This window comes from Tachypleus tridentatus, chromosome 11 (genome assembly GCF_004210375.1).
Source record: "Tachypleus tridentatus isolate NWPU-2018 chromosome 11, ASM421037v1, whole genome shotgun sequence".
NCBI lineage: Eukaryota > Metazoa > Arthropoda > Merostomata > Xiphosura > Limulidae > Tachypleus > Tachypleus tridentatus.
Window position 1 is genome coordinate 27725591 of NC_134835.1, and position 23126 is coordinate 27748716.

At 32.8% G+C, this 23126-nt stretch overlaps 1 protein-coding gene across 7 annotated transcripts in view; it reads left to right on the forward strand.

Annotated features, from left to right (window-relative positions):
- LOC143231822 (uncharacterized) overlaps positions 1–17633 on the forward strand; it is a 201048-nt gene extending 183415 nt beyond the window's left edge. For all 7 annotated transcript variants that reach the window (XM_076466485.1, XM_076466481.1, XM_076466486.1 and 4 more), the window contains exon 4: positions 12170–17633. The gene's annotated coding sequence lies outside the window, so the exon portion shown is untranslated. The remainder of the gene's footprint in view (positions 1–12169) is intronic.
- Positions 17634–23126: the final 5493 nt, after the last annotated feature.

Sequence of the window (23126 nt, forward strand, 5' to 3'; positions counted from 1 at the left end):
CGATAAGACATGTGAACGTAGTAGCACTTATGCTCTTTGTAGAAGCGTGAACCTAAAGCAATTTTTCTCTTACAAAGCAAGGCAGAAAATAAACAACAATTCTAACAGCGTTCCAATACTTTAGGTGACAAAGCTTTAAAGGTTTAAAGCAAATCCTGTTCCTTCTTTGGGTCTCTCGCGCTAGAATACAGCCGGACTATGACACAAAGGAGAATCTTTATCGGGTCGAGTCCCACATGGCTCGCTCTTGCGTTCTGCTTAAAGCTTCCAACTGATATACATATTACAGTAATATCATAGTTTGGTATACGTAACCGTTATTCTTCATGTGATAGGCACACGTGTCAAGGGTTCGTTCAACCCGCCCAAACTCGCAACTTTTGTGACAAACATAGCTGATCTCTGGTGACTCAGTTTTACATCATTGCTAGAAAAGCCATTCATCCAGAGCGCTGTTGCCATGGGAACATTCGTGCAGCTGTTTCTTCCAATTATAAAAATCCTTTTATTATTCGTGTGACCTTAAGTAAGGGGTGTTTGTTTTTTTTACGTTGTTTCGTAAACAGAACATAAGAAATACGTCACAACCAATGAATGTTTTATTAAACGTCTGTTTGAAAAAAATTAAATAAAATTAGATACCTGTTCTAATTAAACAATCACAACATGGCAAAAGTAACGTAGAAGAAAAGGGCGTGTACTACAGATTGCATGCAGGGATTATGAAACTAAGAGTTCATGGTTTGTGGCCCGTTGCCGTAAAACCTTGCTCCAGTCTTTCGAGTCGTGTGTGTGTTGTAACATTAACAGGTATATCACACTTTTCGGTACCTTAATAGTTGACAGTAGACGCTGCACACTAGCCTGCCTTCCTCTAGTCTATCAGTTCAAAATTAGGAACAATTTTGGGCGGAGAGCCCTGTTTGTGTGAAGATTCAGGAACAAACAATTATGTAGTGTTTGCAACTAATCTGACTACGTTATATTCGATCACATAACAGCATAACATAAAAGATAAGCGGTTTTCTTACTGTTTAAAAGAATTGTAAAATATTTTAATAATCCTAATAAGTATATTCATGAAATACGATTTTGAAATAAAATATTATGTGCAATTCATCGCTGTATGCTCTATATAATAAATTAATTACACATATTAACAGTAATAGGTGTAACTGTTGTTTCTATGAACATATTAAAGGGTTATATCCAACTAATTTTAAATGATATACAAAACCGTACAGTTCTATAATATATCAATTAAAAACACGTGCGTCAGTTCCGTATGTAGAAACACCTTAACGTTTAAATCCATAAGTATAATTCAACCGTTATTTTTATGTTGGGCATATACATTTTCACCGATCACCGCTTTGTTTAATTGTTTACAAATATTGATTTCCTAGTTTCGACTACTGTTCCACTCGCACTTCGTCATGTGAAGCAGGGAGTGAGTAACTCTCAAAGATATAAAGGTTTAATATGCGTCATAGGAAACTTATCCAATATTTTATCAGATATATTCCGCAATATTTTACTTCGCGTATTAATAGTATCTTTAGTATCTTTCGCGTTTCGAGTATCTTTCTGTCCTGACGTATGCGTTCACCGAGCATCTGTTCAAATAAGTATAACGGAACAGTGAGTATTGATTTAATGAATGTTTAGTCAGAATTCTCATAGAATCATTAGTTAAACACGGTAATATGCGGGTACCTCCTATCATTGCTCATTGTATCAAAACTTTTCGAAGTTAATTAATTATTTTCCACAATCCTGTTTAACTTTCTCATTAGACGCTGAGCACGAGATCTGAGAAGTAATATATATACATACACACGTGACAAGTGTCTCGTAGCGAGGGCGAAATGTGATTATGGACAGCCGAAAGAAAGGAGATGAACTGAATAACATACAGTTCGCGCACGGCTCTGGTCTTACCCTTTTAGATACGCATACAATAGAAAACAAAGGAGTTTAAGGGTTATAATTACAACATATTTAACAATAATTTGCGCTTTTATACATGTTTTCAAAATGGATGCTGTCCACTTCTACATAATACTAAATTGTCTGTGAAAAAGATGAGATGTTATTTTGTATCAAATTTGCTCAGTCATTAAAAGTCATCTTATCAAGTGGGGAATTTTATAGTCTTTGTAGTTTATTTCATTCAAAACAAACACGGCGACAAACCCGCCTCAAACTTTAGAATATGTCTAAACGCTATTTGTTTTATCTTTTATGTAACGTGTTTTTAGTTTGTTTTGTTTTTTGTAGGACGTGTTTTCAGTTTGTTTTGTTTTTTGTTTTGTTTTGTGTATTTTGTGGGGGTGTTTTTGGTCTGTTTTGTCTTTTTTTGGGCGTGTTTTTAGTTTGTTTTGTTTTTTGTAGGACGTGTTTTCAGTTTGTTTTGTCTTTTGTTTGTTTTTTTATTGTTTTGTGTATTTTGTGGGGGTGTTTTTGGTCTGTTTTGTCTTTTATGGGGCGTGTTTTTAGTTTGCTTTGCTTTCTGTGGGGCGTGTTTTTGAATTGTTTTGTCTTTTGTGGGGCGTGTTTTTAGTCTGTTTAGTCTTTTACGGGGCGTGTTTTTAGTTTGTTTTGTCGTTTTTGGAGCGCGTTTTCAGTTTGTTTCAGTTTATTTTGTATTATCGCTTTATGAACGCCCCAGAGCTAAAAATTGTGAGAATATTTTATGGTATTGCATGGATTCGAACTTGGCTTGTCGTCTCTAAAATTCAAAAGTGTAACACAGGGCCAACCTGCCCCCGAATTTTATATCAAGCAAATCGTATATACTTTTACACATGTACTGTTGTGTTTATACAGAGCATGTTTACTTCTATACATACACTGACGTACTTCAACAGAGCATGTTTACTTCTATACATACACTGACGTACTTAAACAGAGCATGTTTACTTCTACACATACACTGACGTACTTAAACAGATTATGTTTACTTCTACACATACACTGACGTACTTAAACAGAGCATGTTTACTTCTATACATACACTGACGTACTTAAACAGATTATGTTTACTTCTACACCTACACTGACGTACTTAAACAGAGCATGTTTACTTCTATACATACACTGACGTACTTAAACAGAGCATGTTTACTTCTATACATACACTGACGTACTTAAACAGAGCATGTTTACTTCTACACATACACTGACGTACTTAAACAGAGCATGTTTACTTCTACACATACACTGACGTACTTAAACAGAGCATGTTTACTTCTACACATACACTGACGTACTTAAACAGAGCATGTTTACTTCTACACATACACTGACGTACTTAAACAGAGCATGTTTACTTCTACACATACACTGACGTACTTAAACAGATTATGTTTACTTCTACACATACACTGACGTACTTAAACAGAGCATGTTTACTTCTATACATACACTGACGTACTTAAACAGATTATGTTTACTTCTACACATACACTGACGTACTTAAACAGAGCATGTTTACTTCTACACATACACTGACGTACTTAAACAGAGCATGTTTACTTCTACACATACACTGACGTACTTAAACAGATTATGTTTACTTCTACACATACACTGACGTACTTAAACAGATTATGTTTACTTCTACACATACACTGACGTACTTAAACAGATTATGTTTACTTCTACACATACACTGACGTACTTAAACAGATTATGTTTACTTCTACACATACACTGACGTACTTAAACAGATTATGTTTACTTCTACACATACACTGACGTACTTAAACAGAGCATGTTTACTTCTACACATACACTGACGTACTTAAACAGAGCATGTTTACTTCTATACATACACTGACGTACTTAAACAGATTATGTTTACTTTTACACATACACTGACGTACTTAAACAGAGCATGTTCACTTCTATACATACACTGACGTACTTAAACAGAGCATGTTTACTTCTATACATACACTGACGTACTTAAACAGAGCATGTTTACTTCTATACATACACTGACGTACTTAAACAGATTATGTTTACTTCTACACATACACTGACGTACTTAAACAGATTATGTTTACTTCTACACATACACTGACGTACTTAAACAGATTATGTTTACTTCTACACATACACTGACGTACTTAAACAGAGCATGTTTACTTCTATACATACACTGACGTACTTAAACAGAGCATGTTTACTTCTACACCTACACTGACGTACTTAAACAGAGCATGTTTACTTCTATACATACACTGACGTACTTAAACAGAGCATGTTTACTTCTACACATACACTGACGTACTTAAACAGAGCATGTTTACTTCTACACATACACTGACGTACTTAAACAGAGCATGTTTACTTCTACACATACTTACACTACTTTGTGTTAGACCATATACTTTATAAATTATAAATCATATAGCCTGATGTGACTTTGCTATATGAAAAACACACACATCCTTAAGGTACCGGACTCAGCAGATAGCCTGATGTGACTTTGCTATATGAAAAACACACACATCCTTAAGGTACCGGACTCAGCAGATAGCCTGATGTGACTTTGCTATATGAAAAACACACACATCCTTAAGGTACTACAGTCGTAAAAACGTAGAAGATTATATTACTTAGTGACAAATTAACATAAACCCAAAGCAGTATTCTTGTTTTACGTTCATGTTACCTTATCAAATGAAAGACGGTAAAATAATAAACAAGGAGAGGTAAGTAATTAAGCTTATACAGAATTAAATACACCTATACACTATTATACTGTATTATACAACAGTACACTATTCCAAATATCATCCTGCACCACTGTTTTCCGAATTCCGGAGTCCTTGCATTTCACTTATTTACTAATTGCTAAAGGTAAATATTATTTCGATCTAGCTGTTAGCGAACAAACAAACGTATTTGCTTCTCAGAAGTTATAAATATAGTAACTGAATAACATTATCCGCCATTCTTCAGATTAACATCAAATAACCGAAGTAAACATAAATAAAGTTGTAAAATAAATTCGCTTTCTGTGTACCTTCGTGTTACACACGTGAAAGTGCACACACTTAAGTACCTTTTTGTTTTTACTTTGTATATTATTCATTGTTTCGTTGCGAGTACGAAAAGTCTATATTGCCCGATAATGACAAAAGTAGTGTATTTACTTAAAGCGTAGAGCTCTACTCTGTTTTCTACTTCTTGTCACATTTAGTTTTCCAAGAACACGGAGTCGTCATTCATCAATGCGCCTATCAACGTGACACGTGGACATCCGCGCTCGAGTAAAAGGAAAGTTTAGCGCTGCTCATACATACGAATATCTTGCTTTTTTGATGAAGAAAAATACGATTTTCCACCATCGTGTATCCTGCAGTAGCAAATCATATATATATATATATACTTTTTTTTTTAAACTGACAACCAAGAATGGTACTGAATATCGATAGGTATAAGAGACGGAATCCTCGCAGGCGGGAAAAGGTATATCTCTAGAACCTCCTGGCTAAAGAAATGATACTGGGTGTAGCATGATCTCCAGGGATTTCCACAAGACTTCGTCTGCCATTGAAGCGTGTTACTGAAAGCTTACAGAGGGAGGCACGATCCCCCTAGTCATTAAGTAAGTATTTTCTGAGCACGATCGACAAAACTCACCGTGCAGTGTTTGAAAGCACGCTCTGTTAGGGTAGGGTCTGGCAGGTCGAAACTTGGCGGCAATAATGAGTGAAAGAAAAACGGGTTGATATTATAGGGAGGGAATATATATAAGTACACTTAAAGCAGTGGATTTGATGTCAATATACATTTCCATTTAAGTTGGGATGTGATATCAATCTATATTGGCAAGTGCTTTCTCGGAACTTAAGAGGAGTGACAAAAGAGAAGGTTGGGTAGGCGTGGCTATTTCCTCCCAAAAGTAATGTTTACAAGGCCTAAGCTTCTCTTGTTTATCTGATTTTGTTTTCTTCCCCTTTCCTGTGTTTACGGGAGGTAACAGTAACACGTTAAGCAGTGTCATCTAAAACACCTTTGAAACAAACTACTTGAATTAAGCAGCCCTTTGCATCATAAAGAAAACTAGTTCATCGTCACTTTGTCTGCAAAACAAATAAAAAAAGTCTTTGTCATCGTTCCGTAATGTTAAGAACAAATAAAGACATTAAATGTTTATATCGAAATCTTAACTCTGTCAACTTTGGACTGAGTTCCAGCCTAAAACTTGTTGTTTCCCTCTGAGCCTTCACATGAATTTGGTCACTATCCATTAAAAGTAAACAGAAGGAATAGCACAGATATCAAAACAAGGTGAAAAACCACACATATGTATATATATATATATGTGTGTGTGTGTGAGGATCTTAAATGCATCAATTTCCCAAGAAACGCATCAGGTTTTATAACTTATTAATTTTTATCATTTACTCAGAAAGGAATTTGGATTTATAAATATGACATCTGTTACTTTTCTATAAAAATAACAATGTTAGTTTATTTAAGTTTTAATGTGTTTCGTGAAACTTACGTCGAAACGCTAATAATGATAAAAAAATCAGGAACTAGGATATAAAAATTGGACATTTCTATTAGGATATAAAAATTAGACGTTTCCATTACTTAAAACGATATTTCGCTTTTTCTTTGGTCATTGTAGATGAGTTTCTTAAACTTGAGTGCTTTAATGAATATCTTAAACATATATCATTAAGGCTTTTCACGGATCAGCACATATGTACTGTGTTAAGAGTTAGTTCCAAACCAGGTAATGCTGATGTTTAGAGATAACGTAAAGAACTGCTAAGTCTGTGACTTTTTGAAAAGGTTTTTCTATACATTCATTTTTTAGTCCAGTTCAAACATCTTTAACATACGTGATGCTTGCTGACACTGAAGATTAGATTCATTACCATTTTCTAAATCACGTCTCTTTTACCTTATATCTCACACTAACCTACACTACCTGTCACATCATCTCTATGTGTATAATTCTCTGTCTCTCTGTGTGTCCAGGAAGACCAAACCTTTGAAATTCCATTTACAGGGTCATTAGAATATTTCATTAACTGTTTCCACATCCAGTGACGTCAATAACTCCCTATAAAATACAAAGAAGAAAACTTTAATTTAAACAGTTAATATAGGCTAATTATCCCTGATCCAAAGATTTAAACAGTTAATATAGGCTAATTATCCCTGATCCAAAGATTTAAACAGTTAATATAGGCTAATTATCCCTGATCCAAAGATTTAAACAGATAATATTAGCTTATTATTCCTGATCCTAAAATTTAAACAGTTAATATAGGCTAATTATCCCTGATCCAAAGATTTAAACAGTTAATATAGGCTAATTATCCCTGATCCAAAGATTTAAACAGTTAATATAGGCTAATTATCCCTGATCCAAAGATTTAAACAGTTAATATAGGCTAATTATCCCTGATCCAAAGATTTAAACAGATAATATTAGCTTATTCTTCCTGATCCTAAAATTTAAACAGTTAATATTGGCTTATTCTTTCTGATTCTAAGATTTAAACAGATAAAGTTGGTTTATTCTTCCTGATCCTAAGTTTTAAACAGTTCGTACAGGCTTATTCTTGTAAGATGGCGAGGAGTCCAGCAATATACATATTGAGATAGCAAATTATCAAATACTTTACAGCTTATTGTCTTTAGGTCCATCTATGGATCAGCTTTAGGCTTACGGCATTAAAACACTAAGATCCGGGGTTTGATTCTCCACATGGAGAGAGCACTATGTAGTTTGATGTACACAATAGCAATATTACCTCAAATGTACCCTATAATACGTAACTATTTATAACATTGTATATAACTGTTTTATTGAAACTTATTGGTCTTTTGTGAACAGTTGGATAGATGGTGCATGTGAAATTGTATTTAAGGAGTTTTGTAAATTAAGGCTTTCAAATAACGTTTATTAAAGATTATAAAACTAAAGTGTGATATACTTAAAAAATTACAATTCATGAAGGTTTGTGTATTCTATGGTTTGAATATCTGAAAATGTAAACATAAGTACACACTATCAAGGCATGCGAATGAAAGGTCAATCGGTCTCGAGCGTTGCAGTAGCGGATTCATTGGTAAACACAAAGTGTAAAGGCTTGTACTTGATTGTTGGAAGTTGTGATAAAAAATGTTGAAACGTTTTCGTGACAATGTTCAGAACTGGTTGTAAGGGTGTGTTTATTTATATGCGTATGTGTTCTATGTAGTTCAACGTCTCCGTACGTATCATATACGTAAAGTGACCTAGGAATTCAGTTGTTATTACTGTTTGTTAGTTCCAGCTAACGTATAAAACAGTCAAGAATGGTGTTATGTGGCGTGAAAGTGATGCTGAGAAGGGTTTAGTGTTGAAAATGTGCTCGGATAATAAATGTTTTTTCAACACCTTTATATTTATATATTATATTAACCGTTTTAACGTCACCTAACGAGATTTACTTAAAACGGTCTTGACACGTTTCGAACATGAAATGCAGCGTAAAGAAACAAACGAAAAAAAAACATGAACTTTGTGAAAAGTGAAAACATTTTAGGGTGTATACGGTTATATGTATGACAATAAAGGTAATGTTCAGTGTTTGTTTTTAAAGCCAAGTTTAGTTTTCAAAATGTTTTTAGCAGTTTAGTTTTGGTTTATTTATAGTATCTGCTGATAGAAATGAGCAACTTTCATTTACAAATAGCTCGGAGTTTTATACTGATGTATAAAATGTATAAATTTTCTGCTGTACTATAAGTTTATTAAAATCGTGTAGTTTTTTTTTTTTTTTTTTCACATTTTAGTACTTTGTGCTAATAACGTTCGAAGGGTTAATACCAATCACTTGTCGACAATGTTAATACAAACTAACTTTCTAATAATGTTTAAGTAGGATAAGAAAACATTATACGTATAGAGATTTTGTGCTAATGTTTACAAGTATAGCGTAGTTTTCTACACGTGTAATTTCTCTGGGAAGTTTATACAAGTCGAGTGACTTTGTTTGATCTTTAAGTAGCTGATTCAGATAGATTTACTTCCCTACCAATTTTTCAGAAGACTGAACAAATCGATTGCGTCATTAATCTTCAGTTAATATAAATGTTTGAAAAAGTCGTAATCGATCAGTTCAAGTATTTAAACAAATAGACTATAGCTTTCTAATTAACGACAAAGTAATTTATACAAAAAAAACAACAAATTATTTAGTTTTGTTACTAATACTCGAAGAGTTAACACAAAACGAATAGTTTAACGTTTAAGAAACTTAAAGAAATCGATTGGTAAACAGTTTTGTTACGACTGTAGCTTCCAGTAGATGCTGTAAGTGTCCGACGTAATCCCTAACTTCGTACACATAAGTCACTTGCAATAGAAATACACTTTTCCCACACCCAGTCCGTATATCACTCTATGATAGATGGAAGTATTTAAAACTCAAGTTAAGCTCTGTTTAAACTGAAACTAAACAATCACGTTATCTTTCCCTGTATATACTTAATAAACACAGAGAAACATGACGGGTTTCACTATATTGTGTTGTCTCACTTTACATACCCCGAGTAATTGGATCCATGAGAGGAATGATTGGAAGGTAAATGAGTTTTGTTCAGATAGAAGTTATAGCTTGTTTAGAATGAGTTGAAATATTTTTATTCTTTTGAATTATATAAATGATATAAGTCACATATAAATATTTGTTTATAAAAACCTTTACTTCGTTGGAAATACAGTCTTTAATTCCATACAATACAAACTTTAGAGCGAATTAATAAGCAAAACTTTCTTCTTAATTTCGCTTCTTAAACATTCATTTCAATATATCTTATTGTGTAATTTATTACAATGATTCATTTTACGAAGACACAAAGTTAAACGACGAATATACCAGGTTAGATTGAGAATGTATTCCTTACTAATGTAAAATAAACTTTTGTTATTAATTACTGTTAGAAATTAGTTTACAATTTCTTTTGTTATAAGAATTAAACTCAATATTTTACCCGTTTTTTTCCATCTTTCAACTGAGTACATTAATGAAATATCTGTGTGTTATTTTCCAGTAATTTCGACGTTCCGTGCACTCACACATAAAATACGATCCATGAAAAAAAACAAAACGTGTTGTGTTTTTGTTCAACAAATAATAGTTAACGGTGCGCAAATAAGTCGTTTTCAAGTGCTTTTTATTAGAAGAGAAATATTTTATATCTTCGGGATTAGACGAACTCTTTGTCACCACCCTACAGTGAAACTAACCAAACACAAAAGCCTTTCTTCTCCAAGGCTTCCAAATGGTTGAACCCTTCATTAGGGTTCTATTCTTTTGTGCTGTTCGCTAAAGATGGCACTCGAGTTGATTGATTATTGTGCAAAGTTCTATACCTGCAATTTACAAGGTTTACTCAGTAGCACATAAAGCGCTTATCACCAAACTCAGCTTAAGGGCAAATGAATATGAAGTGAAAACAATAGTTGGACACGAAATCAATATGATATTAAAAATAATATGATATTATTATTAGTTCTGCAGTAATCACTGTTTTCTAGTACATTATATTAAAATCCAAAAGACTTTAATTTTAGTACTTTGCACTACGATCTTTAGTATATTAAAAAGTACTTTATTACTATATCGTTTGTTTCATTCACACCAAAACATTCATGTTCAGAAGCAACAACTTTAAATAATACATCTTATCTTAACACACGCCTGTTGAGGTTACATCAACACTTCAAGAAAGCTGCTTAGAGTTACTACAAAATCTCTTATTTTCACTCTACAGTTACATACCATACTTATCACGTTACAAAGTACATGTTTATGAACTGGAAACATTTTATTTCCACTTCTCTTGGCGTTAGGAGTTTTTGTTGTTGCTTTGTTTCGCCTCCTTGGTACAAGACAGTTGCTTACCTAAACTGTGCTTTGAGTGTGTAGCATATCTAATATGTTTTCGTAATAGGAAATATATATATACGTTTAGTAGTTAGAAAGCATACGCATGTAACCATTAGGATTGTGTCAAAACACACAACTTGTTCCGCCAAGTAACATAGCACAATATTTTATGTTGCAAAGTGTACATTTCATTGTTAAACGTGGAACCAAATGATCTTTTAATTGACTTGTTTACAGAGATTTAGATGGTTTTACCAAATCATTGTTATATCTGTTTTATATCCTAATTTACACGTTCTGACATAAATACCGAAGTGCTTCTTTCCACTTCTTATTCATTGAAAGTATGAATCGTAATAGAAACCACCCAAGTAATTAACATTGACGTGTACGTTATTTAGTTTCCCTCTATTAAAAATTAATTCACTTGTTTTGCGTGTTTGTGTTACACTCAACTATACAAACAGTTCACGTAATGTGACGGAAAACGAGTATTTTTTTACAGTAAGTAAACAATTTATATAGTGTAGACAGCTGAACAATCTGAGAGAAGACAGAGTAGATAGAAGGACAACTAACACACTGAGAGCTGTATATCTTCATTCAAGCTCTGATAAACTGTGGAGCGCAAGAAGCGAAACGACTTTGCTCACCCTTTTAGTGGTCGCTATCACGTGCCTTGTATATTTATTAAGGCCATAAATTGTAAACTTTACGGGTAAGTGCATACATGTGAGGATCCACGTGCAAAGGCGGGTCATTTAAGCTTTAAAATAGTGTTCTTGTAAACACAAGCCCTGAGAACTCCTATGCGCGGTACAGAATGAAGATGTTAAAAGCTGTGATTTAGTAGGTCTCACAATATATATATATATTTTTCCAAACCTGTTCGCTCAATGTGATTTATCTAACCGTTTAAAGTCAAGCATTCTAGCACACTGAGAGTACGGCGAAAAACACTTGTTAATGACTCTTTAAAAACAAATGAACCTCTGCTCCTAAAGCCACGTGTTCAGCCCTAGAGAGATGTTTGAACGCGAGTTTCCAGAATCGTTGGTATTATATATCCGCAGAGCGAACTGAAAGAGAAAGTAAGAACTGGAAGAGAGAATAGAAAGACTAATTGAATGAATACAATTTATTTCATTAATCATAGAGAACGGAAATAAAAAAATGATGAGCAAGATAATCCATACGAATTAATACAAAGTGCACATATTTCATAAAGTTATTTTTTATATTTTTCCTTTTAGAAGAAAGTAACAGTGGAGACAAAAAGAAACCCAGGAGATGCAGCAATTAGAGATTAAAGTTCCACTCATCATGTAGAGTAACCTACAAGATATCTCTGTGGACAGTTGTGGTACCTCCGAGCTCCGCCAGGTGACTGATGACTCTGTTGGGAACCGCCGCTTTTCTCATCTCCTCTGACAACACTCTACTTTGTTGCGCCTGTGCAATAAGAACAGAAGTACCGTTCTTGACACACAAGTGACTGGCGCTTAGGTTGTAACTTTAAATTGCGACTAATGCTTTGATCTTAATTAATTAGTCACTGAGGCGATTTTTTTTTTTTTTACATGACAATCAAGGCATTTAGGAAACTGGGATGGCTATTTTAAGTATAACAAAAATACGTAATAATTATTGGTTAAAATATTGTAATTTATTCATCAGAGATCGTTATCGTGTATGTTTCCGTTTTATAAACTCTGACTAAAAGATATAAATGAAACCTGAACTTCCCAGCTGTGTTTTGTTTGAGATATATTTACACGAAAACAGAACAGAGATCACACTAAGTCGGTAAACACGTGAAAAAAAAAACAACTCCTCTCTGGATATTGTCCAACCAAACTGAAGGAACCAAAGTGCAGCTGCCAAAAATGTTCAGCAAAATGCCCCGACACGTCCAACAGGCGACTCGAGAGAATGACATCTAAAGCCACTTGCTTGTGTTCCAGCATGTCTTCATGTTGTTTTTCCGCTAAGAGGCGATGGACAAAACCCTGTAATAAATTAAGTATAAGTCATAGTATAGAAGGTCCCATGATGTTGCCCTTGGCTAAAGGCAAAGCAACTGTTTATGTGGATGTTTACTTCTTTTCGTTTTACCACTCTCATTGTCACAGACTGAGACACCAAGAGACTGAGACACCAAGACATCATTCTGGTGTGAGGACGTGTATGGGCTGTGTATGGGCTGTATATGGACTATCAAAAACAACTTTACGTTTAATTTAAAGTTCGATGTAAACTTCTGCCGCGAGGACTCATCTCATAATGTTTACTAAATACAAAAACATAGTTAAAAATACGTTAAAATAGAAAAAAATAATCAATATTCTCATGTATGTATAATAACATGAGAAGTTAGCAAACATACGACAGTAAAGACGGAGAAATAATATACACATATTGTTATTAAATAAACTAACAATTATTTAGATGGAACCGTACTACATGGTATGTATTGTTATTAAATAAACTAACAGTTATTTAGATGGAACCGTACTACATGGTATGTATTGTTATTAAATAAACTAACAATTATTTAGATGGAACCGTACTACATGGTATGTATTGTTATTAAATAAACTAACAGTTATTTAGATGGAACCGTACTACATGGTATGTATTGTTATTAAATAAACTAACAATTATTTAGATGGAACCGTACTACATGGTATGTATTGTTATTAAATAAACTAACAATTATTTAGATGGAACCGTACTACATGGTATGTATTGTTATTAAATAAACTAACAATTATTTAGATGGAACCGTACTACATGGTATGTATTGTTATTAAAATAGTAGTTTATAAATTCCGTGTTTTATAAACATAAACAAATTATAAAGTTTATTTTCTCTTGTGTTTTTTTTCATTGAGATAATTTCATCGCTTGATTTTTCCATTTTTTATTAATATACTCCAACTTCACTGTTTCATAAAGTTATTTGAACCTATTAGATATCAACGAACATCACTATTAGCACTCTCGTGTGCACGCTACTTGCTCACCTCAACAACATAAGGCGTAGTGAATAAAAAAAAACAAAACGTAATGGCGTCGTTAGTCAGTTTGTCCGCCATCTTGGAACGCGGTAGCAATTGAGCGATGGCGTGCTTCTTGAGAACGAAACGAATATAAAGAATTTTCTATTACTTACCGGACTTTTAAAGTTTCGTTGACAATAACATACCTTAATTGTTTCTTTAGTTAAATAAATTAGGCACAAAGTAGCTTATTTGTAAAAAACAGTTGTGTTTTATAGAGGACCTATTTGCCGATAATGGCGGCTCTCTCATATCGAACCAACAGCAGATAATTCAGCTCCGAGAGAGGCTTTTCAGAACGATTACATAACAGCTTCAAAAATAAAGAATCCAGACGAAAAGAAAAAATAAGGTACTTTTGGTTTTGGTTTTGTTAATTGTAATGTGAATGCGCCCGCAGTTTGTTATGCTGGTGTTTTATAATTCTGTATCACTAATCTTGTTAGATTTAATATTGCATGTATGTGCGGTAATTAATAAGGTTTACAATTTTTGTATTAAACGTTTAATGCGTATTTATAAACTATGTCACTATAAATGGTGTTCTACGATTGAAGCGGATATCTAAAGAGTCTGGTAATCTAAAGAGTTTGATAAAAGCATGTGTGAAACGAAATGTTTAGTAATAACATGTATTTGGTACCTCTAATGTACAACATTTTCATGAATATCATTACAAACTCGCTACATTTGATATACATATGTTAATACAATAAGTTTCGAAAGTGTCAGCTCATTTCTTTCCTGAAAAAGATGTGTTATGTGAGAAACACGTGGAGAACAAACGTTTCTGAACGTGATGTTCTCATTTGAAAAAAAAAAAAAAGTATTTTTCTTATTTCTTCTCTGAACGTTTCACAGTATAGTATCGTACGTGTATTTTAATTTTGCTTGGTACATGCGGAGTGGTTTATCGATACAGAGGTAATTTTTAATCTGAAGTAACATATTGGTCGGGTGAACGCATACCGGCATTTTCTATAAATCAGTTTCTTCTTCTAAACGTGGGATGGTGTACAGATGGAGTTCAATTTCATAGAGCTAAGAAAAACTTGACTGATAGCCAACACGATCATCTAGTATACCTTAGCTGAACACATTTTGACACTAATTCTACCCTGACAAATTGCAGGCCTTCACCTAATCACTTGAAGAAGCAAATGGCTAAGGTATCAAAAATCAATATGATGTACTTCTCTAGTGGCTAACATATTTTAATTACACGACTTTCACTAAAACCGGATGGTCTCAAAAACAACAACTGAATCTCGTAATGTTTTACGAGTATAATTTAGACAAATACCTGATTTTTGAATTTAACTGAGTATGAGAGTACTGTCAGCTGCTTTACAAATATTTAACTTTAAGTTTAGTTGACTGTGAGTACACTTGTCAGTTACTTTAAAAATATTTAACTTTGAGTTTAGCTAACTAGGAGTACACTTGTCAGTTACTTTAAAAATATTTAACTTTGAGTTTAGCTAACTAGGAGTACGCTTGTCAGTTACTTTAAAAATATTTGACTTTAAGTTTAGCTAACTAGGAGTACACTTGTCATTTACTTTAAAAATATTTAACTTTGAGTTTAGCTAACTAGGAGTACACTTGTCAGTTACTTTAAAAATATTTAACTTTGAGTTTAGCTAACTAGAGTACACTTGTCATTTACTTTAAAAAATATTTAACTTTGAGTTTAGCTAACTAGAGTACGCTTGTCAGTTACTTTAAAATATTTGACTTTAAGTTTAGCTAACTAGAGTACACTTGTCATTTACTTTAAAAATATTTAACTTTGAGTTTAGCTAACTAGGAGTACACTTGTCATTTACTTTAAAAATATTTAACTTTGAGTTTAGCTAACTAGGAGTACGCTTGTCAGTTACTTTAAAAATATTTAACTTTGAGTTTAGCTAACTAGGAGTACACTTGTCAGTTACTTTAAAAATATTTGACTTTAAGTTTAGCTAACTAGGAGTACACTTGTCAGTTACTTTAAAAATATTTAACTTTGAGTTTAGCTAACTAGGAGTACACTTGTCAGTTACTTTAAAAATATTTAACTTTGAGTTTAGCTAACTAGGAGTACACTTGTCATTTACTTTAAAAATATTTAACTTTGAGTTTAGCTAACTAGGAGTACACTTGTCAGATACTTTGCAAATAATGGAGTTTGACTTTAACTGATTTTGAGTATACTGTCAATTACATTATTGACTGATACAACTAACATACTGGTGAAATTTACTTTGTAACTAAAGAACTTTGAAATACTTACATCCTTTATGATATGTATTCTCCCAAATCATATTAAAATTGTTATGCCTAACTTGTTTCGTTTTGTTTAGGTATTTGTATTATTTTACAAATACTAAAATAGAGTAGCTTACTAAGTCTACATCGTCTGGTATTTCACTTAATGAAATCATTATAGAAATAGTATGCACATATGTATAATAACCTCACGAATATTGGCTAAACAAACAGGAGAATGAGGTTCCTGTCATCGTACGTTAACACAGTTGCTCTATCTTTAGCATATTTGAATATTAACATCCCAATAATAATCTTAGCGCAAATGAATGATAAACTTTCCTGGCATAGCCTCATCTCTTAAATATACAGCCAGTATTTACGCTTTAAGACTGTATTCCTGGAATATAAATTGTTTATCTTTGATATAAAACATGGGATCTTCATGGGAGCGGAAACCTGTATCAACACATCGAATGTACCGGTTAAAAAGTTTTGAAAGATGTGATAATACTTGAGAGAGGATATAAACCAGTGAATGAAAAAAAAAACACAGAAATTTTAGAAAGATCGATAGTAGCCGGGACCCCTTAATGTGAATTCTGTTCCGTCACACTGACTAGAAATTAATAAAGATATTGGAACAGTGCTGCACTCCAGGCGGCATGGAAAGACCATTTCGCACTAGGATATTGGCGTCACCGCTGTAGCAAGGAATTGCTTTTTGGACTATATATTGACGGATGTGTTGGCTTGCTAGCTGTGCCAGAGGCTCGCCTTCATTCTGCCTGAGTGGGTACTTGGGATGCATCAATCGTTGGTGCGAAATTTACTGATTACAACGGAAACGTAGGATCAAAGCTGAAAGCTATCCTCTCCGTAGACTACAACCTAGTGTTCTTTCCTCTTAGATTCCTTCTCAGCTGTGACTTCTGAAAAAAAACAAACAAAATTAATGTTTCTCACGCTCAACAGTGCCTGGTATTAGCATTTAAACATTTGTAATATATTGTTAAACTATATCAAAACTGAAAACAGAGACAAAATGAGGCTTTGTGAAAGTCCTAGTTTCGCAAACCACCGCGGAATCCACAAACCAAAGCCCATTGCACACCTGGTGTAATACGTAACAGCTACTTTATATCTAACAACAACTGGTGTGTAGACGGTGTGTATTATCTGGAGCAGAGAAATGAAATACTACACTTGAAATTTATAAAATTACCCACCAAGAAACAAATGTATCTCATTATAACACATTCTTGAAACTTCTAAAATAACAAATTTATGAACTATAGATCGTTTTTAATGGCTTGTGGTTTACAAACTCCTTCTCCGCTGAAAACGTTAAAACTCCAATAATTTTATGTAGTTTCATAACTTAATAAAATATGTATTTCCTTAGGAATCTTTTCATTGACTTATTAAAAATTACTTTTTATATTTCTATTATTATCTTATTGCTTGAAATTAATGCACACTGTAAGATACAAACACAGTTGTGTTGTTAGGATAACACTAAATATTTATCATATTTGCATTGTTATTGTTCGACATTAATGAATATTGTAGGATAAGATCACAGTTGTGGATACCTGTGAGCTGCTAACTACCAGAAAACAAAGAGTTTTGAATCAAAATATCAAAGGTCTAAGAAACACTCTATTAGGAGTCCAAACCAGAAATGCAGTAATAGTATGTAACATTAGGTATGGACACGATAGTTACAATTCTGTTAATAAAAGTTTATTTCTGTTATATACTGTTTATATACTATTGTGAGCAGTATACACTCCATTATTAGCCGTGTGTAAAAGCAAAGTTAAAACCATCTATTTAATATGATTTACATGTTGGTGATATGACCAAAGTATTGTTTGTTTCCTCATACTACGTTTGTGTTTGATGGGGACAACCAAACAAAAGAGAAAGTTTAAAGTTTTAGGAAATCTTCCAGCAAGAATATCATACAATATAAATTCCACTGGTTTTTGTTAATTTCAAATTTGTCATGAAAATAAAACCGAATAGAAACATTTGAAATGAAGGTCAGCAGATTTTATCACATTAACCCTTTTTATTGTTATATTTGTAGTAGCCATTACCCACTGCTAAAACATTTTAAACAGTGATGTAAGTTATTTTGACCTATTTTAAGTTTTTATGCAGGTCACTGTTAGTTATTTTAACTCTCTTAAGGTTTTATAGAATCAGTATTAATGTTTTGATATATTTTCAGTTTTTTCCACAGGTCATTGTTAGTTATTTTAACAGTCTTAAGGTCTTATAGAATCAGTCTTAATGTTTTGATATATTTTAAGTTTTTTCCACAGGTCAGTGTTAGTTATTTTAACAGTCTTAAAATCTTATGAAATAAGTGTTAACTATCTTAACTTGTTTTAAAGAGATCACTGTCAGTCATTTGTGATGACTGATTTTAAGTATTTCATTTATGTGTATTTTATTTTTATATGATAAATATAACTATTATTCTGTATTAAAGTTAAAATATTTTATGAATAGCCTTCAGGTGTTTTATACAAGCACATTTTAAGTACATATTTGCACATTTCCACTAATAGTAATTAAAACAGTGATGTGCCATTGCACTTGGATATATTCTTATTAATTGCATTACATTCAAATATATGTATATGCAGATGTGTAATCCTTCGCAACATCAACAAAAATAACTAAAAGTGTCACCTACATAAAAAAATCCATCCTAATTTTACCTACTATGTTTTCTTCTGTTCACTTCATATATTTGTTTTTGGTTAGAAAAATACGTGTATGTTGGTGTCCAACCTACATTAACTGATGCTAATTTTGTTTTAAACACACATAAGATTGTACATTATTAGATTTTGATTAGAGACCCATTTATTCTATCACCTGCATACATCAACCATTACACTATTAATTACTGGTTGTAAAGATAACAGATCTATTACCTGCATGAAGTAAAACGTTTAACTAGGAGAAAGGTATTAACTCTATCAGCTGCACGCGTAAGCCCCTATATCATTTACTGATGGTTGAAATAATGTTATCTAATGCAAACAGAGACCTTGAAATAATATCTATTTATCCACCAACTCAGATTTCTTGAGCTGAAAATTTGCATAAAGTTTATGAAAATATTGTGTTTTTTTAATATCCAAAATACGTTTTCACACATTTTTTTTAATATATTGCATAATCCAAACCTCAGGATGTTAATTATGAAAAGAATGTTTTTATAACAAAATACGTTTTCACACGTTATTTTAACATACAGAAGATCTACACCTCAGAATGTTAATTATGAAAAGAAAAATTTTTAATAACCAAAATATGTTTTCACACATTCTTTTAATATATAAAACAATCTACACCTCAGAATGTTAATTATGAAAAGAATAATTTTTTATAACAAAGTACATTTTCACACATTATTTTAATACGTTAAACAATCTACATTTCAGGATGTTAAAACTAAAAAAAAAAACTATATTCTCTTTAGTGAAACTATAAATGCAGAAACTGTAATGTGTAATATCTGGAGATGCTCACAATGAATACTATATTATGCATTCATCTTTATGTAACGTGTTTCAAAATATTATTATTTTCATACATGCATAATTTAACGCATACGATCGGCTATCAAATATAGTTTAAATAAATAAGATATTTGCCATAGTGACATTTCCTGAATTCTTTGTTTTAGCAGGAGAAACTTTAACACCAAAGTTAATAAACACTTTGAATGCACGCGCTGTCATGTAATGTAAATTTTAATTTTTTTTATACATCGCGTTGTAATTTTGTGTAACATCGCGCATGTACAACATGATAAACAGTACAGCTTATCCTTGTGCTTTGTAAAACTCGAGGGTTTTACTGCCTATAGATTCACGATATAGACCGTGTATCATGTTACATGAGATGTTAAAAGTGACCCCCACATAAAACATGCAAACTTTCGTTTTACTTATGCGTATATCACGGTCATTACGTCAGCTATACATGAATAATATACATGTAAGATATAGCAAGTAAGTAACTTTAAACTACACTTAGAAAACAAGCAGAGAAACATGAAATTCGTTGGAATGTTCTCATGTATCATGTACATGCCATAATGAAAGCAATGTTACTGTTGCTGCCACAGTTGTGGCTGTCCTTCTCTCTCGGGATAATTCTATCATAATTCTAACGAAAAAAATGATTAGTTTTTTTTTTTCATAATTACAACTGTGAGGATAATAATACAATAATACAAACTAGAAAAAAATACGCGAACATTGGAAAGAAATGTAATTTACACGATACGTACGAAACTCCAGGGAAAATGAAGTAATACAAAGCTGTGCTTCTTTGCCCAAGTGCTGAAAGTACCACAGTATAGTTTTTCTTGCCTGATAATTTATTTGCGCTCCCTAGGAAAAAGAAAAAAAAATGGTAGAAAAAGGTCTATTTCTTGAACAATTTCAATTTCTGTCTCTCCAAGGAATAAAACGCATTCATTCAGTAGTCACACAACAACTTTGCCAGTGTTACATCGTCGACTTACTTTCAAGTTGTGTTTAAACGGTTGCAACATAAGTTACAACAAAGACACACCACGATAGGACAACGTGCATTACTGCAAAACCAATTTGTAAAAAGAAAAACGTACTAAAATGTTAATTAAAACCTTGACACGTGCAACTACCACGAAGAAGTTATGCTGTCTTTTCTATCTAATCTTGTGCATTCGCAGTGAGAGAAAATAAAAAAAAAGTCAGTTTCGTAAGTTTATCACACAAGATGGTAAGTCTTACTATCGCTAAGAAAATGACGAATAGCTGGTTAAGTAACTTGAACAATATTAGACCTCACCATGTTCGAAATCCAGATAACATAGTAATTGTTGCTACAGACGCAACATTTGTGCGCAAGGTGTAATTATACCAGTTAATTGTGATTTTATCAAAGGATATGTTTCAAAGCGTCTACAATGGCTGCGCTTGTAAATTATTCGCTTACATATGAGATGCTTGTTTGGAAAACCGCCAATAAGTGAATTTAAAAATAACGAATTAATTTGTACATTTCTAAATAAAACTTTATTAAAATGGTAATCATTATTTATTTATCTATAAAATTGGATTAAACTGGATTAATTTTAACGGGCCCGGCATGGCCAAGCGTGTTAAGGCGTTCGACTAGTAATCCGAAGGTCCCAGGTTTGAATCCCGCGCGCACCAAAGATGCTCGCCTTTCCAGCATTGGGAGCGTTATAATGTTACGGTCAGTCCCACTATTCGTTGGTAAAAAGAGTAGCCCAAGAGTTGGTGGTTGGTGGTGATGACTGCCTTCCCTCTAGTCTTACACTACTAAATTAGGGACGGCTATCGCAGATAGCCCTCGAGTAGCTTTGCGCCAAATTCAAGAACAAAAAAAAACATTCATTTTAACGGCTGCTAGTAGTTTCATATAAAAAAATTATATTTTGAAAATGATTAAATTAGTTTATTATTAGATATTTTCGTTTCCCAATAAATTTAACACTAATATTTTGCGCCAAATTTATTTGTCTCAACACATCACCATTCACGCACTTTTATTTCCTTACTAAGGTATTTCCTATGAAGATAAAACAGTAAAGAATAACACACTTAACAAAAATAAATCTCAGAAGTTTAAAATAGTGCAGGCTGGAACAGCTCGGCTGATGGACGAGTCAAATTCACCGTACATGAGATTCATTGATTTTCTGAGCGTTGTTTTTACTTGTCGGTATATATAAACAACTTTAAACTTGAGTGTCACAATAGCTCAGTTGATGAATTCCAGAATCTCTCCGTCATGAAATGCAGTTACTGTGGTTGAATTACCCAACCTTCAACGTAACGACAAACAATCTCAGACTGATCTCTGATTGTTTTAATCGAAATAAACTCAACCAAGAGAACGAAAGGTTTTCCGAAAAAACACCAAAGTTGTGTATATACTGTAGAATCTATATGGATAAATAAGTTTACCATCTTTTGCAATATATAAAGAAATTCGTTTGCGAATCTAAGAGCATGGCGTATCACGATTAGTTAACGGCATTACCTAGAACAGGTTACCATAAGATTTTAACACTAATTAGCTGGCTTAAACTTGTTAATATGATCGGTAGTTTACCACAATATCTTAACACTAATTTACAGGCTTAATTAAACTTGTTATTATGGTACGTAGTTTACCACACAAGATTTTAACCCTAATTTATAGGCTTAAACTTGTTACTATGGTACGTGGTTTACTACAAGATCTTGACACTACTTTATAGGCTTAAACTTGTTACTACGGTATGTAGTTTACCACAAGATGTTGACATTAATATACTGTTAACCTTATTTGTACAATACGTAGTTTACTATAAGACTTTTACAGTAATTTACTGCCTTAAACTTGTTACTGTGGTACGTGGTAAAGTGGCATGTCGTGTTTGTAGGGACAAATGTATATGAACATTCAAAAAATTAACAAAAATGTTGTCTTCTACGGAACGTAACAAAATGAAAGTTTTTATAACCGATATTCAATATGCCTAGAGGCATGAAATTCTTATTCTATTAATTTTTTTTAATGGGTATCAATGCACAGTAGCCAATGGTCGACTCTGGTGGTCATATTAAAACATGCTAATAATTCAGGCACGTATAATTATTAACAGCGGCTATACGGGTGGAGAATCCTTTTAAACTAGAATATATTGCTTCGTGTAGAACCTCATGTAGGGAAAATAAATTATCTATTTAAAAAACCACGGGACCCCGATGTGTCTCGGGTAAGGAACCACGGAACCCCGATGTGTCTCGGGAGAGTGACGAAACTTGGTAATTTTACAAGAAGAATTTAGACACTTTGGATCAACAAA